Source organism: Furipterus horrens, unplaced genomic scaffold, assembly GCF_987537825.1.
Source record: "Furipterus horrens unplaced genomic scaffold, mFurHor1.1.pri manual_scaffold_12, whole genome shotgun sequence".
NCBI classification, from domain to species: Eukaryota; Metazoa; Chordata; class Mammalia; order Chiroptera; family Furipteridae; genus Furipterus; species Furipterus horrens.
The window spans coordinates 56,775,615-56,791,640 of NW_028327182.1; positions in this window are offsets into that span (position 1 = coordinate 56,775,615).

Here is a 16,026-nt window from a genome sequence, read left to right on the forward strand (position 1 = left end):
AGCTTTATTATGCAACCATTGCATTTTTCGTACAAATATTACAAAGCCAAGCTTTACTACTGATTCATCAACCAGGGTGCAAGACGGTTTATGATGCAACCCCCACAGCCCCTAAATCTCCTGCACACCCAATTCTAGACAGCAGTTAGGGCTCTGTGAGGTGGAGGATACCAGCAGGAGAAAGAGACAAGCATACGTAATTGTCTGCTGTTTTTCATATAAAAAGTATTTTTCATCACCACGGCATTATTATTTGAAAGAGAAAGGAAGATAAAGGAAAAGATGAGGCCCAGGAAGAGTTCAAATTTCAGAGCCCACCTGCCCTGGCTCCTGCCCAAGGAAATCGGCAGCTTTGCCTTTTAAGGATTTACACCGCCACCCCTAGCCTCTCTCCCTGGCCACCAACCTCCAAGCCCCAATTCTGAGAGTCAGCCTTCTGAATATCAACTACAGTTCTATACATTACTCATAGAGGGGTCTGAGTTAATGCAGAATCTGAAACAAACAAACAAAAAAATGACGGGTTTTTTTTTTTTTTTCCCCTAAGAAGATGGGTACTCAGAATTAGAACCCCGAGGGCTGGCTTTTCATCTTTCATTTTCCCCAGCTTTTGGTTTACAAGTGAATGCTCTACAAAAGTCAACATCAGCCAGGCATGCATAAATACTGTTTATTGCTTTCTAACAATTAGAATAGATAGTACCTCTCTTCCATTTTGTAAATAATTTTGTCACTTGGGTAATACAAAATAGCTTTGGCTTACAAAGAAAGGGTGGGGAGGAGAAAGACTTAGCAAAATGTTTGATTCATTGTGGTATTGCTCAGAGCTGAGTCCTGAAAGTTTTGACAAAAATGAAGCCAAAACAAACCAATTTCTTAAGTAACAATCTAGTCTGAATACAGTGAATCTCACTAAATCTTTTTCTAGAAAAGAGACTAAGGTTACAGGCAAAACCAGTGCTAGAATAGAATTAACTCAGCCATTTTCCCTTTGAGGGAGCAAACGCAGAGGAAGTGAATTGAGGTGGATGGGTACTCAAAGACCTGAAGTTCAAAGGCATAGACCACCTGGAAGGCATCTAGGTAAAATGGACCCCACACACCATGTAGGGTTCAGAGTGTCCTTTCACAGCTTTGTTTAAAAAGCCAATCTTAGATATTCATTTGCATTAACCTAAGCTGGTCTCACCTGTGGGGAAAATACCTGGGGATACAAACAGGAAGTACTTAGTAGGATTCCTGACCCAATCCCCAAATGTATTGTCTTGTCTATAGAATAGAGTTTGGGGAAACTACTATTATGTCTACTTCTGTTTCAACTATATAATTATTAAATAAATTAAAATAATTTACAAATTTATGAATTAGCTATCTTTGAAAATTGTTCTACTGGCTTTCTTTTCTCGCTCTAAACTTCTCTTACATTTTCTAGTCTTTCATAGTCTCCATGAATCTAACTATCCCTAACCTGAGCTTCTACATTCTACATGTTTATAGAGTAAGTGGAAAAAAAGATCATCTGTTCTCCTGTTTTTTGTTTTTGTTTTTTCTTACTTAACCATCCATCTACATGCCCTCCATTTGAAAACCAATATAAAATCAGTTGCGATATTTCATTCATTCATTCAATAATATGTTTTAGGTTTACTAGATGCTAAGAGTGAGGCTATTTAATCGTCTTTCACTCAAGGGTTCTGCCAGCCTGGCATACAGAAATCTCAGCTGTCTTTTGAACTTAGATTTGACAAGACCAAAAAAACCTACAAAAGGGACTTGTAACTGATAGTGCCTCTTTCTCCCAACTTCACTGTCCTCCTGTCTTTCCTCTCACTTCCTGCCTCTTTCCAGGTAACCAAGCATCCCTGTTCCCCATAGGGCTCTGTTGCACAAAAGATTCCTTTCTATGGCTCCATTAGCTCCTCTAGTCTTGACCAAAGATGACATGCTTAACCTCCCCATGTCTCTGCCCAAACTTAGTCCACATCCTTGCTCTAGGCTTCCATTGATTTCTTTAAATAGGCATCAATTGTTGGTTTCTATAAGAAAAATCATCAACAATATTTCACTGACTTTCCACAGTTTGCATCAAGAAAACATAATGCTTGTCCCTGTATAGGGCACAAAAAGTCAGTGACAGGAAGACACATCTAAAGATGACTCAAGAGCCCTGACCAGTGTGGCTCAGTTGGTTGGGCATCATCCCACAAAGTGAAAAGTTGCAAGTTTGATCCCCAGTCAGGGTATATGCCTGGGTTGTGGGTTCAGTCCCCAGTCAAGGTACATGTGGGAGGCAGCCAATTGATGTTTCTCTCTTGCATCACTGTTTCTCTTCCTCTATTTCTCCCCCTCTTCCTCTCTCTCTAAGAATAAATAAATAAAATCTTTTTAAAATAAAAATGGCTCAAGATTTAACAAGCTATCTAAACCAACCATACCCTGATTGTGAATCCTGGGAAGCACAGCCAGAGAGTGGGCAAAGCCTGACAATGGGGCAAGAGGGGGAAGAGCTGGGTTAAAGGGCCAGTGGTACTGTCACCACTTATCCAACATCAGCAAGGCCCTCATGCCTAGGCAAATACTGAAGAGCTAGACAGTAAGGTGCTTCCCCATTTGAAGGTATTGGTGGATGTTTCTAAAAGCAATGGAAATCCCAGTTTCCATCTTGAGGAAGAAGTGGGCTCTCAGATTGAACTTTGCAATGCTGATGGTTGGCCATCACTCTTGCCAATTGATTCCCCAAAGAGAAAGGCCAACCCCCATCTCTCCATCATGAACCTCCTCTTCCCCATCACAGATCACAGAGGCTCCAGGTTTATCAAGCAGATAGCCCCAGTGGCATCACTCTCCTCCTCAACCAGATGGGGAGTTGAAATCCTGTCATTCACCAATGAGAAAAGGACCCAACCGGTAGAGCAAGCCAGGCTCATCTCCCTTCTTCCCTCTCCATTCCCTTCCTTCTCCAACTCTCTATCTGCTCGTACTTAGTATCTTCTTTCTACTTCCTTCTAGGTCTTAAACCCTTCCTAAATTCTAGCACTTTCTTTTGGGTTGACTGACACCAGAGGGCAACATAATCTCACCTACTTGTCAGTTCTCTTTTTCCACCAGTAGAGGGAAGTTTGAGAGAACCTCCAAGAACTAGAAAGTATTTGGAAATTATTCTGAAATACGTAATAAACTAGTGTAACAGAACAGCTCTCTCAAAGGCATCATTTGCCAAGGTATTCTGTTACCATTGGTAAATAGTCTGTTATAAAACTGTTTAAATGCATATTAACTCACCAGAGCACAACACTGGCAAAATTTCCCTCCAGGCTGTATTTTGCAAAGACACAACTTTCACGTGATGTGAGAGCTGAGATTAAACTAACAGAAGTCATACATCATTTAAGGTAACACTGATGCTCCATCTCTTACTCACCATTTAGTCTTTTCAGATCTGGTTTACATTTTGTTTCAGAAATAATTGCTAAGGCATTTAGCCATAAATGTCTTGTTTTGAGTACCTGTCATCATAGCACTCTAGGTGTTTTGAGAGTACATATGGGCTTATTTGGGCAACTGAAACTGAGTCAATCAGAACAAATGACTATGAGCCAAGTAGCAGAGCCCTGGGGGCGAAATGCCTAAGCAACCGCTGTCAAATTTGGAAGTCCATGCAAGGGCATAACAAAACACCCTCCTGTTCCACCACATATACTGAGAAAATTAAAGAAGTTTCCATCTGAAAAATGTTTGAAAGAAAGAAACTCAGAAATTAAATTGTGCCACTGACCTTACCATTTACCAATTGATCACCCAGACCAAGTTAACAGTAATACTTTCAAAAATCAGACAATGTGGAGCTAAGTAATCTGCTCAACCATGGCATGTGCTCAATTGTTTGAATCTAATTACCTGGCCTAGATATTTTCTGCTTGGTGACCCCAGCCTTTGAACCATTTCCAAAGCCAGAGCTTTATAAAAGTCTTTTAAAACACTAAGAATCTGTGATTCTATCTTTATTCAGATGGGTTTTTTAATCTGATTTGCTGAATTTATCTGTGTGACTCTGTCTTCATTTCTTCATCAACATTTTTTCCTTGATTAATTATCTAAAGCAAGAGTTCTTATCTAGAGGTCCCAAAGTAGACTTGAGCATTTCCAAGAATCCATTGAAATTGTGAGGAAAATTCAATGTGTATGTACATAATGGTCTTTCTAAAGAGAGGGGCCCATAACCTTCATCAGATGCAAAGGGCTCCATGACCTCCATCTTGTTGTTGTGTGTTCATGATGTTCACTAGACCACAGCTTCCCCAATCCATATGAAAGAACAAGTTTCAGGTATGTGCCTGAGCCTTTGGTCGCCTCAGCTCTTGGGTGACTGAATAGGTTCAGGAAGGGCTAGAGCTTCCAAGCTGTCATCTTCTGCCAAGTTGCTATAAAAATACTATTTTCTCTGTGTACTACAGTGGAGGAAAGGTTGGAAGCACTACAGTAAGAAGAGAGGAGGAGGAGGAGGAGGAGGAGGAGGAGGAGGAGGAGGAGGAGGAGGAGGAGGAGGAGGAGGAGGAGGAGGAGGAGGAGGAGGAGGAGGAGGAGGAGGAGGAGGAGGAGGAGGAGGAGGAGGAGGAGGAGGAGGAGGAGGAGGAGGAGGAGGAGGAGGAGGAGGAGGAGGAGGAGGAGGAGGAGGAGGAGGAGGAGGAGGAGGAGGAGGAGGAGGAGGAGGAGGAGGAGGAGGAGGAGGAGGAGGAGGAGGAGGAGGAGGAGGAGGAGGAGGAGGAGGAGGAGGAGGAGGAGGAGGAGGAGGAGGAGGAGGAGGAGGAGGAGGAGGAGGAGGAGGAGGAGGAGGAGGAGGAGGAGGAGGAGGAGGAGGAGGAGGAGGAGGAGGAGGAGGAGGAGGAGGAGGAGGAGGAGGAGGAGGAGGAGGAGGAGGAGGAGGAGGAGGAGGAGGAGGAGGAGGAGGAGGAGGAGGAGGAGGAGGAGGAGGAGGAGGAGGAGGAGGAGGAGGAGGAGGAGGAGGAGGAGGAGGAGGAGGAGGAGGAGGAGGAGGAGGAGGAGGAGGAGGAGGAGGAGGAGGAGGAGGAGGAGGAGGAGGAGGAGGAGGAGGAGGAGGAGGAGGAGGAGGAGGAGGAGGAGGAGGAGGAGGAGGAGGAGGAGGAGGAGGAGGAGGAGGAGGAGGAGGAGGAGGAGGAGGAGGAGGAGGAGGAGGAGGAGGAGGAGGAGGAGGAGGAGGAGGAGGAGGAGGAGGAGGAGGAGGAGGAGGAGGAGGAGGAGGAGGAGGAGGAGGAGGAGGAGGAGGAGGAGGAGGAGGAGGAGGAGGAGGAGGAGGAGGAGGAGGAGGAGGAGGAGGAGGAGGAGGAGGAGGAGGAGGAGGAGGAGGAGGAGGAGGAGGAGGAGGAGGAGGAGGAGGAGGAGGAGGAGGAGGAGGAGGAGGAGGAGGAGGAGGAGGAGGAGGAGGAGGAGGAGGAGGAGGAGGAGGAGGAGGAGGAGGAGGAGGAGGAGGAGGAGGAGGAGGAGGAGGAGGAGGAGGAGGAGGAGGAGGAGGAGGAGGAGGAGGAGGAGGAGGAGGAGGAGGAGGAGGAGGAGGAGGAGGAGGAACCCTGGATGGTGTGGCTCAGTGGATTGAGCGCTGTCCTGTGAACCAAAAGGTCACCAGTTTGATTCCCAGTTGGGGCACATATTTTGGTTGTGGTCCAGGTCCCCGGTTGGGGTCATGTGTGAAGCAACCAGTCGATGTTTCTCTCCCTCTCTTTCTCCCTCTCTTCCCATCTCTCTAAAGAGAAATTAATAAAATCTAAAAGGAAAAATAAAAAATAAAACAATAAAATGGCAATAAGTACATATCTATCAATAACTGAATCTAAAAAACAGAATAAACAAACAAGCAGAACAGAAATAGAATCATAGATATAGAGAAAGTTTAGATGGTTACCTAATGGGAGGGGGTTTAGGAGATGGGAAAAAAGGAAGTACCAATTGGTTGTCACAGAATTGTCAAGAGGATATAAGGTACAGTACAGAAAACAGAGTAGCCAAAAAAATATATGCATATATGCATGACCCATGGACATGAACAATGATGTGGGGTTTGCCTGAGGGAATGGGGGGTGTCTGAGTGGAGGAGGTCAAGGGGGGAAAATTGAGACTATTGTAATAGCATAAACAATAAAATAAAATATAAATTAGAAAATAATCTAACACCCACCCCTGGCTTTTCACATCATGAATTTTAAATGTTGAGGTATAAAGCTAACCAGCCAATGAAGCTCAGAAAGCTCAGAAAATAGTCCACTTTGAACCTCTGGTGTCAGAATTTTCTAGAGTGGGTTAATATGATCCAGTCACTTGAAGGGTTTTTTTAAAAAACATTTTTACACACAGTGGGAACTTTACTTTAGCTTCCACCTGGCCTTTTGTGACTCCTTTTTCAGTGCTAAGCACTGATTGGATTGTAGCTAATATTTCCTCCTTTACTGAGGAAGAGAATCAAGATGTGTCATCTAGGATTTCTCATGAACATGAGCTGTGAATCATCTTATTGGTTTCATATCCTGAACCTGCACCTCTCTGATTTTCGGACCTTGGGCCAATGATTTAGCATCCTCCAGGCTCAGCTTTTTCATCTATACAATGGACACAATGGTAACGAGAATGAATTAAATTGTTGTGTTAATTAAAATGAGTTGATTGACAAAATGCTTAGCATAGTACCTGGCACATAACATAAAATTTATTATTTTAACCATTTTTAAGAGTTCAGTTCAGTGTCATGAAGAACATTGACATTGTTGTGTAACCATCACAACCATCTATTTCCAAAACTTTTTCATTTTTCCAAACTGAAACTCTATTCCCACTAAAGAGTAATTCCCCTTTCTCTCCTTCCTGGGCCCCTCATAGCCACTCTTCTATTTTTCTGTGTTTATGAATTTGCCTACTCCAGGAACCTCATGTAAGCAGAATCATACAATATTTGTCTTTCTGTCACTGGCTTATTTCACTGAGCATAATGTCCTCAAAGTTCATCCATGTTGCAGCATATGTCAGAATTTTCTTCCTTCTAAAGGCTGACCATCACTTTACTATATGGATGTACCACATTTTGTTGACCCATTCAACTGTTGATACATGCTGAATTTTTAGTAACTGATCCTCCTTTAAGAAACTAGCAATTTGAGTGTGTAGGAACAAGTGATTTTTAACTCACTAGATTCTTAGCTCTCTTTTGGGTAGACCCTATTTGGAGATAGGTAGCAACATTGACAGTAAGGTAGCAACATTGACAGTAAGGTTTTATGGGTACAAAAATGTCCATCTAGTTTTAAAGGTGCTTTCTACCAAGTTGCATGGTGCCTGACATCCTCAGCAGGAAGATTACCTGTTAACATGAAGCCAGGTTGCTGGGTGGAGCAGTACAGCCCATCAGTGAGAGTGGAGTGGATTGGTCACTTGTAACAGAGTTCTGGGAAGGACATCTGGGGCATGCATGCTTGTGAAAGGCAGGGAGAAGATCTGAAACTAGAGACTGTTCAGGCAGCCTGGGACAAACAGGAAGGCCTCAGACAGCCCAGGGTAGGTGCATTGTTTAGGGCCAGCACTTCTGTTCCTGGGCCAGTGGCTGCATGATGTTTCTCCTGCACATTGATGTTTCTCTTCCTTTCTCTCTCCTTCCTTTCCCCTCTCTTTGAAAATAAATAAATAAATAAAGTGTTAAAAAAAAAAAAAGGAATAGCCCAGGAAATGGGGAAATGAGCTGATCTCACTAGTCTTTTGTCCAACAAGGCAAACCCCAAGATTATGGTGCCAGGCAGCATTTTTAGGAAGGGGAGACAACCACAACCACTTTCTTTCCTAGCAGAATACATAAAGTGCAGATTCTACCATAAGTGGCCAAATCAATTCCACACTTTTCTCTGGAGAATTAAGGCACTGGAGATAAGGGAAGAGATGTAAGAGAGCAAAGGTGATGAATGGGATGAAAGTGAAAAGCTTACTGCGTGCTTCCAACCTTTCCTCCACTGTAGTACACTCTACTGCAGACTCCCTGAAAATTGTTCTTCATTTCAGAAGTCGGGAAACTGTTAGGAGGTTTCCATAAAAAGCAGCAAGTACAGGAGACTTCCATTCAAGATGGTGGGCATAGTAAACTCAGCTCAACTCCTCACACAACCATATCAAAATTACAACCAAACTATGAACTGTTATTCAGAAATGCCAGAAATCTAGCTCAATGGAACTCCTACAACTACAGAATTAAAGAAGAAACCACATCGATACTGGTAGGAGGAGCAGAGATGCAGAACAGGATATCTTGGGAACAAGGGGTCCAACCATTACACCAGGGCTTCCCAGCCCGGGGTTCCAGTGCCAAGAAAATAAATCCCCATAACTCTGGCTGTAAAAATCAGTGGGGATTGAGGCTATGGAAGACAAACTGCTGGAATTACAGGCAGTTTCTCTCAAAGGGCCTACACACACAGACTAACTCAGATTCACTCTCTCTGAGCTCCATCACGGGAGCAGCAGATTGAAGGTACCAGAGGCATATGGGGAGAAACTGAAGTGTTTGGCATCAGGGCAAGTGCTGAGGGACACCTTGCCCAAGATAGGAGTGCTGGCAGAGGTCATTGTTCCTTATCTGAGTTCTCCTACAGCAAAGTGGGCAGGCAAACTCCATACATGAGACTCCATCAACCTGGTTCAGTGTTTTCCCCACCTTGGTGATTCCCTGAGGTTCAGCCCCACCTAACTTTTGGGCCTACCTTAGCTGTTTCCAGTGGCTTTTATATATAAATGGCTTGTCTCGGATCATGCTTAGATGTTCCTAAATTCTCTCTAACAAGCAGAAACTTGCCACATTGTGCCCCAAGTCTATTGCTAAGTGGCCCCAGACCTGGCACTAGCAGCAACTGGCCTTGGTTCATATCTTGGACTCACCTGGGCACTTCCAAACCCAGCACAAGCAGCAGCTACCTGAAGACTGGTTTTCAGCTTATGCCTGGTGGCCTTGGATGGAATACAGCTGGTAGCTGACCTTGGCCTACACCTCACAGAAGGCCCCAGAGTCTGTGCACCATGTGGACAGCTACAGATCATGTCAGAGCACCACCACCTAAACACCTTCACAAACTATACACTCAATGGGTGGGCTCAGAGGGCACTAGAGCCCTGCTGAAGTAAGTTCTGTTCTGTGGAGTGGTCAGTGGTCGCAGCCAGTCCTTGTTGCTGATTGGCCTAATTAAATCCCTCCCATTGATGTGCCAACAGCAATCAAGAGGAGGATGTATATAGCCCACCTTGGGTGATGGGGAGGCTGTGCCATCAGACCCTATAGGACACTTACTACATTAGGTGATTCTTCTAAGCCAGGGAGTCATAGTAGCCTTACCTAATACATAGAAACAAAGGGAGACTGCCAAAATGAAGAGACAAAGAAACATGAAGGAATAGAATGAAATGAAAGAACAAAATAAACTCCAGAAAAAGAACTAAACAAAATGGAGACAAGCAATCTACTAGATGCAAAGTTCAAAACACTGGTTATAAGAATGCTCAGTGAACTTAGCAAGAACATCAACAGCATAAAAAATGTCATGGAAACCATAGAAAAGAAACAGTCAGAAATGAAGGATACACTAAATTAAAATAAAGAAAAGTTTATAAGGAATCATCAGTAGAGTGGATGAAGCCAAGAATCAAAGCAGTGATTATAAACTATAAGGGAGCAAAAAAACACCTAGTCAGAACAGCAAGAAGAAAAAAAGAATCTAAAAACATGAAGATAGTGTAAATATCAAGGAGCCTCTGGGACAACTTCAAGCATACCAACATTTTCATCATGGGGGTGCTGGAAGAAGAATGAAATAGACATACAAGTCCAGAAAGTGCAGAGGTTCACAAAGAAGATGAACCCAAAGAGACCCACACCATGACACATCATAATTAAAATGCCAAAAGTTAAAGACAAAGAGAAAATCTTAAAAGCAGAAAGAGAAAAGCAGGTAGTTACCTATAAGGGGGCTCCCATAAGACTGTCAGCTGATTTCTCAAAAGAAACTTTGCAGGGTAGAAAGGATTGGTAAGAAATATTCAAAGTGGTGAAAAGCAAGGACCTACAACCAAGATTATTCCACCCAGCAAAGCTATCATTTAGAACTGAAGGATAGATAATGAGCTCCCCCACACTGGCTGCAGTGGCTCAGTGGATTGAGCACCAGCCTGCAAACTGATAGGTCACAGGTTAAATTCCCAGTCAGGGTGCATGCCTGGTTTGCAGGCCAGGTCTCTAGTTGGGTGGGCATGCGAGAAGCAACCGATTGATTTATCTTCTGTACATCTATGTTCCTCTCATTCTCTTTCTGCCTCCCTTCTCCTCTCTCTAAAAATAAATAAATGAAAATAAAAAAGAGTTTCCCAAACAAGAGAAAGCTAAAGGAGTTCATCACTACCAAACCAGTATTATATGAAATGTTAAAGGGTCTTCCTTATGAAGAAGAAGATAAAAAGTTTGAACAATAAAATGGCAATAAATACATATCTTTCAATAATTGAATCTAAAAAAAAAACACAAAATAAATTAACAAGCAGAACAAAAACAGAACCATAGATACAGAGAACATTTTGATGGTTGCCAGATGGGAGCGGGGTCAAGAGGATGGGCAAAAAAGGAGAAAGGATTAAGAAGTACAAATTGGTAGTTACAGAATCGTTTTGGGGATGTTAAGTACAGCATAGGAAATAGAGTAGCCAAAGAATATATATGCATGATCCATGGATATGGACAATGGTATGGGAATTGCCTGACGGAGTCGGGGGATCTGAGTGAAGGGGGGCAAAGGGGGAAAAATTAGGACAGCTGTAATAGCATAGACAATAAAATATAATTTAAAAAATTTAAAAAGCAGCAAGTACAATCAAATTCTGGCCTTTCCCAAATACAGACCCAAATCACCAGGCTGCCTCTCCAGCACACTGGCAGCACCTAGGTGTTTAATTTGGAATTTGATAGCTGCCTAAATTTTGAGATCTCCCATAGATACTGCACACAAAGAATCCTCAGTGGCCACTGGCAGAAACTCTTAAAAAAAAAAATCCTCCAGATTGTTGAAATCAAAACTACCACTTCCCTGTCACTGAAGAGGCTGTTTTGACTTGAATTATAGGGGACCATGAGAACTACCTGTGGTCCAAATGTGCATATGACAATGGACACTCCTCTGCTGGCTGTCTGGTGTTATTTCAGACACTGTTGGACAGATGGGCTCTGTTCTGAGTGGGAAAGATACATGCCTCAGAGAGGAAATTTTTATAGAGCTGTCTCCTAACCATGTACAAAATGTCCTCATCACTTGCCAGGGTGGAGGCTGAATGGGGGCAGATTGCTTCTGAATATCAGAATGACAGTTTCTTCCCCGGCATGTTCTCTCTATTACTGGATGGAATTGAAGGGCTTCTGGTTATTTGCTGACCCCCACTACATGTCCAACTCCAGTTTCTGCCATCTGTGAGGCAAGTGCTTGGAGTTCATCAGCTGTTGGAACACAGTAAATCCATTCACATACTGACATAGCCCAATGACTAATAAGGGCTAAGAAAGGAAAAAGAAACATCAGAAAAGCAAAAACAACTGAATTATTTTTGGAGGGGTGTAGAAATGACACTCCCAATGGGCTTGATCTCACCATTTGGTTTGAACTGGGGAGCTCACCGTGAGAGGCCACCCAGATGTCATCCCAGTCATCCACCATCATTCATTCTGAGCAGGAGAGGAGCCCAGCAGTGTTTGAGTAACAGGAATAAGAGGTATAAAGAGATGGTTGTTTTAAGACCATACAAGACATTAAGAAAATAAATCACTTGACCTGAATACTTGAAGTTGAGGCAGTCTTATCTGCAGTTTGGAGTGTGGGCTTTGGAACCAGACAGGACTTCAAATCCTGTCTCTGGGAGAGAAGCCACAAGGTCTGAAAGGGTGTAGATGGGAGTTGGTGAGGAAGTCTGGTGTTTATAGGAGGAGACACAGGGTTTGGAGAGAGAGTCTGCCATGAGGTCTGGAGTAAGAAAGAGGAGACCCACTGGGAAACCTGCCTGAAGAACGGCTGATGAGGCTAGAATAGCAGGGACCTGCCCAATCAAGCATGGATCAGTCAGAGATGCCTGAAATGCTGAACTATGACCTGGAATACTGACATGTGGACTTCTGTGTTTCTGAAAGATGGTACCTCTGACTGACGTATTCTGAAATTAGCCTGTTTGGCAGGGAGAAGCAGTACTAAGTGTCTTTGGGTGTTGTTGTTTTTTAAATATGCTTTATTGATTATGCTGTTACAGTTGCCCCAATTTCTTTTCCCTTTATTCTCTTCCACCCAGTGACATCTCTCCCTCCAGTTGCCACCCCCCCCAGTCCATGCCCATTGGTTGTGCATATAGTTCTTCTCAACATCTTCCTACTTACTCCTTTCCCCTCCTACTATGCTTAATTCCCGACCATCTCTTTCCCTTTCCTCCCTTCCCCCTCCCTGTTGACCTCCCCCCAGTATGTTCCCCATACCTATAATTCTTTTCACACTCTTGTTGCCTACTTAGTTTGCTTTTGTTTTGGTTCCCTAGCTTCTGTTTTTGGTTGTTGTGATACAGTTTTCATTTTAATGTTCATAGTTTTGATCCTCTTTTTCCTAAACTAGTCCCTCTAACATTTCATACACCAGTGGTTTGAATCTAATGAACTCCTTCAGTTTTACTTTGTCCTGGAAGCACTTTCTCTGCCTTTCTTTTCTGAATGACAGCTTCACTAGATAAAGTAATCGTGGTTGTAGGTTTTTGATTTTCATTACTTTGAATATTTTTTGCCAGTCCCTTCTTGACTGCAGAGTCTCCTTTGAGAAATCAGCTGACAGTCTTATTGGGACCCCTTTGTATGCAATTCTCTTCTCTCTTGCTGCTTTTAAGATTCTCTCTTTATCCTTAATTTTTGACATTTTGATCATAATGTGTCTTGGTGTGGTTCTCCCTGGGTCCAGTTGTTTTGGAACTCTCAGTGCTTCCTGGACCTGTAAGTCTATTTCCTTCCCCAAGTTAGGGAAGTTCTGCTTCATTATTTTTTTTACATAATTTTTTCATTTCTAGTTCTTCTTCTTCACCTTCTGGCAACCCTATGATTCAAATGTTGGCCCCCTTATAGCTGTCCGATAAGTTTCTGAGCCTCTCCTCATTTTCCTCACTTCTCGTTTCCTCTTTCTACAACGGTTGACTGTTTGTTCCTTCCCTATGTTCCAATTTGTTGATTTGATCCCTGGTTTTCTTGCCCTCGCCGCTAGTTTTGTATGTGTTTTTGTTCATTTCAGCAGGACGAGCCTTCATTTCTTCCCTGTCTTGTTTAAGATCTGCTGTTATGTCTATAAGCACTTTTATAAGCAAAGCTCTGAACTGTGCCTCAGAAAGATTTTCTATCTGCTGCTTCATTAGATTAGAAATTTGCTGTCTGGTCAGCTGCATCACCAGGATCTCTATCATGATCTGTGCCATCCTGAACAGTTTTGTGTTTCCCTTTGCTTCCTGGGCAGGGCTGTCACACCTCTTACGCTATGGGGGGCGGGGGAGAGCCCTGTGCACTCGTCACAACCGGGCGTTTTCTGGGGGTGTGGGGGTCCAAGATGAATTCCTGCCATTCAATTTCTGCTGAAAGATCGGGAGCCTCCTCCTTCATCCCTACCCCCATCGGACTTCACAGTCCAAGACAATGGGGGTCTGCCTTCCCCGGCTTTGGAATCACAAGCTGATGGGTCTGGTCTGCAGCTGGGGGTGCTCCCCAGGTACTTCTTGCCTCCCCTTAAATACAGGTGTCTCTGCTTACTGCTGTCCTGCCACCATCACTGCTGCTTCGGACAGCACAGCTTGACCTCTCCTCCCCGGCTTTGCCCCTCCTACCGGCCTGGATTAGCACCACTTCTTTATAACTTCATACGTTGGACTGCCATTTATTTTCTGGAACGTCTGATTATTGCTGGTTTTGTGGTAGTTGTGGAGGGAGACGGGGCATGTCAGTCTAGGCCTCCATCTTGGCCAGAAGTCTCCTGTGTTTGTTTGCTCCCATGTCCCAGGGAGAGCTGTCGCTCCTACTATGTTGTAAGGGGCGGAGCCTTAGGGATTCATCAGTAACAGGCGACCTGTTTCACCACATTGTGGAGCTGTATGTGGAGGAGGGGTCTGAGAAGGAACAATGCTGCTTACCCAGCACTCGCCCCTTTTCCAAGCGCTTCTCCCACTTATGCACCAGACTGGTGCCCCTCTAGCTGCTCCCCTGGCCATCATTCCCAGAGTGGGTGGGTCTGTGGATGTTCTAGGTCTGTGGGGCCCTTTAAACAAGGAGACTCTGCTGAAAGACTGGCAGTTTCTGCCTTCGTCTCAACCCCCACTGGTTTGCACAGTCAAAAGTAATGAGGCTTGATTTTCCCCAAGCTGGGATAGTGAGCTGCTCTGGTGAGGAGCTGGGAATGCTTCCCGGGTGTCCCTCCTGACTTTTTAAAACGTGTAACTGCACTTTCCGCCAGCCTGCTGCTTTGCCACTGCTGCCACCACCACGCCATGTCCTCTCTGCCTGGGTTCCGCCCCTTCTACCTGTCTGGATGAGTATTTCTTCTTTACATCCTTGTTTGCTGGACTTCCATGCACTTTGATTTTCTGGAACTTCTGGTTGTTTCTATTTTTGAGGTAGTTGTATTCCTTCTTAGTTGTGGAGGGAGACGCAGCATGTCTGTCTACGCCTCCATCTTGGCCAGAAGTCTCTTGTGCAGTCTTGATGCTAGGATTCTGAAGCCATTTTTGGATAGTCTCAAATCTTGTTTCAAATCATTCAACTCATGCTTATCAAATCCCTTACGAAATGAGTCATGTTCAATTTCAAAATCTTCATCATTGCTGTCACTTAGTTCTTCACTGGAATCCTGTTTTTTGAAAGAGGGTAGTTCAATGAAAACTGGCACTGGGATTTCAGCTGAATGAGGCACTGGGCATATAGCCTATGGTAGACTAGGATACTCTATTTTACATTTATTTTTCTTATTATATCCTGACGTTTTCACTATACAAAAGTAACAGTCACTTGAATGATCTCTGGGCTCTCGCCAAACCATAGGTATACCAAATGGCAATTTATCACATGTTCCCTTCATTCACATCCATAAACTCATGACACACTGCTTGCTCACCTTGTGAGGGGCCCAAGACTTATCTTGATCACCAAGTTTTACTTTAAAATATGCAAAATAGGCTTGCCTGAAAAATGCGCTGATGTTTGTCCTTTGACAGGGAATGGTGAAACTGCCACAGATATAACAAAACGAATCAGGGTTGTTTAGGCAGTTAAGATGAGAAATAGCAGAGGCAGACATGATCTGAAGGAAAGGAAATAAGTATGTATGTAAATTAAAAAATAAATTGTGCTAACTCCTTGTATACAGACTAGAACTTGGACTACATTTTGGAATATAATTCACTATATAGAGCGGCACACAACCTCTCACCACACTGTATCATGTGTAACTGAATAGCCTAGACAAGTATAAACCTGTCACTGGTCTCCAAGATTGTCCCCCACCCCTCCCCACATGAGGGAGGTTTGCACCCCATCAATAGGAGAACACTAATGCTTCCCTTGATCCAGGCTCAGACTAGCCTAGAGTGATCGCATTAAGATAAGCTTTACAAAAAAATCTTGACATGATAGAAGGAAACTAACTGCAGTTTTGAAATCAGCATGCCTATTTAACTATAAAACAGCTGAAAAATCGGACTCAACAGGAATTATGTTAAAAATTGTTTCCCTGTGTTATTAATTGTTCCATGGGCAGGCACAGAAAGCACCAAGCAGAAGAGTAGTCACTGAAAAACTTTCAAGTGTCTGCCCAGGTCCTGAATTTATGCCATGAGCAGGGAAACCAAAAGCTTTGGAGATTAGGGGTGAGGTGAAGGGAAAGGTTAGGGGAGAAGTGAATTATGGGAACAGGAGCTGAAACCAGGAAACTGAGGGAGCTTGGAAGGGGA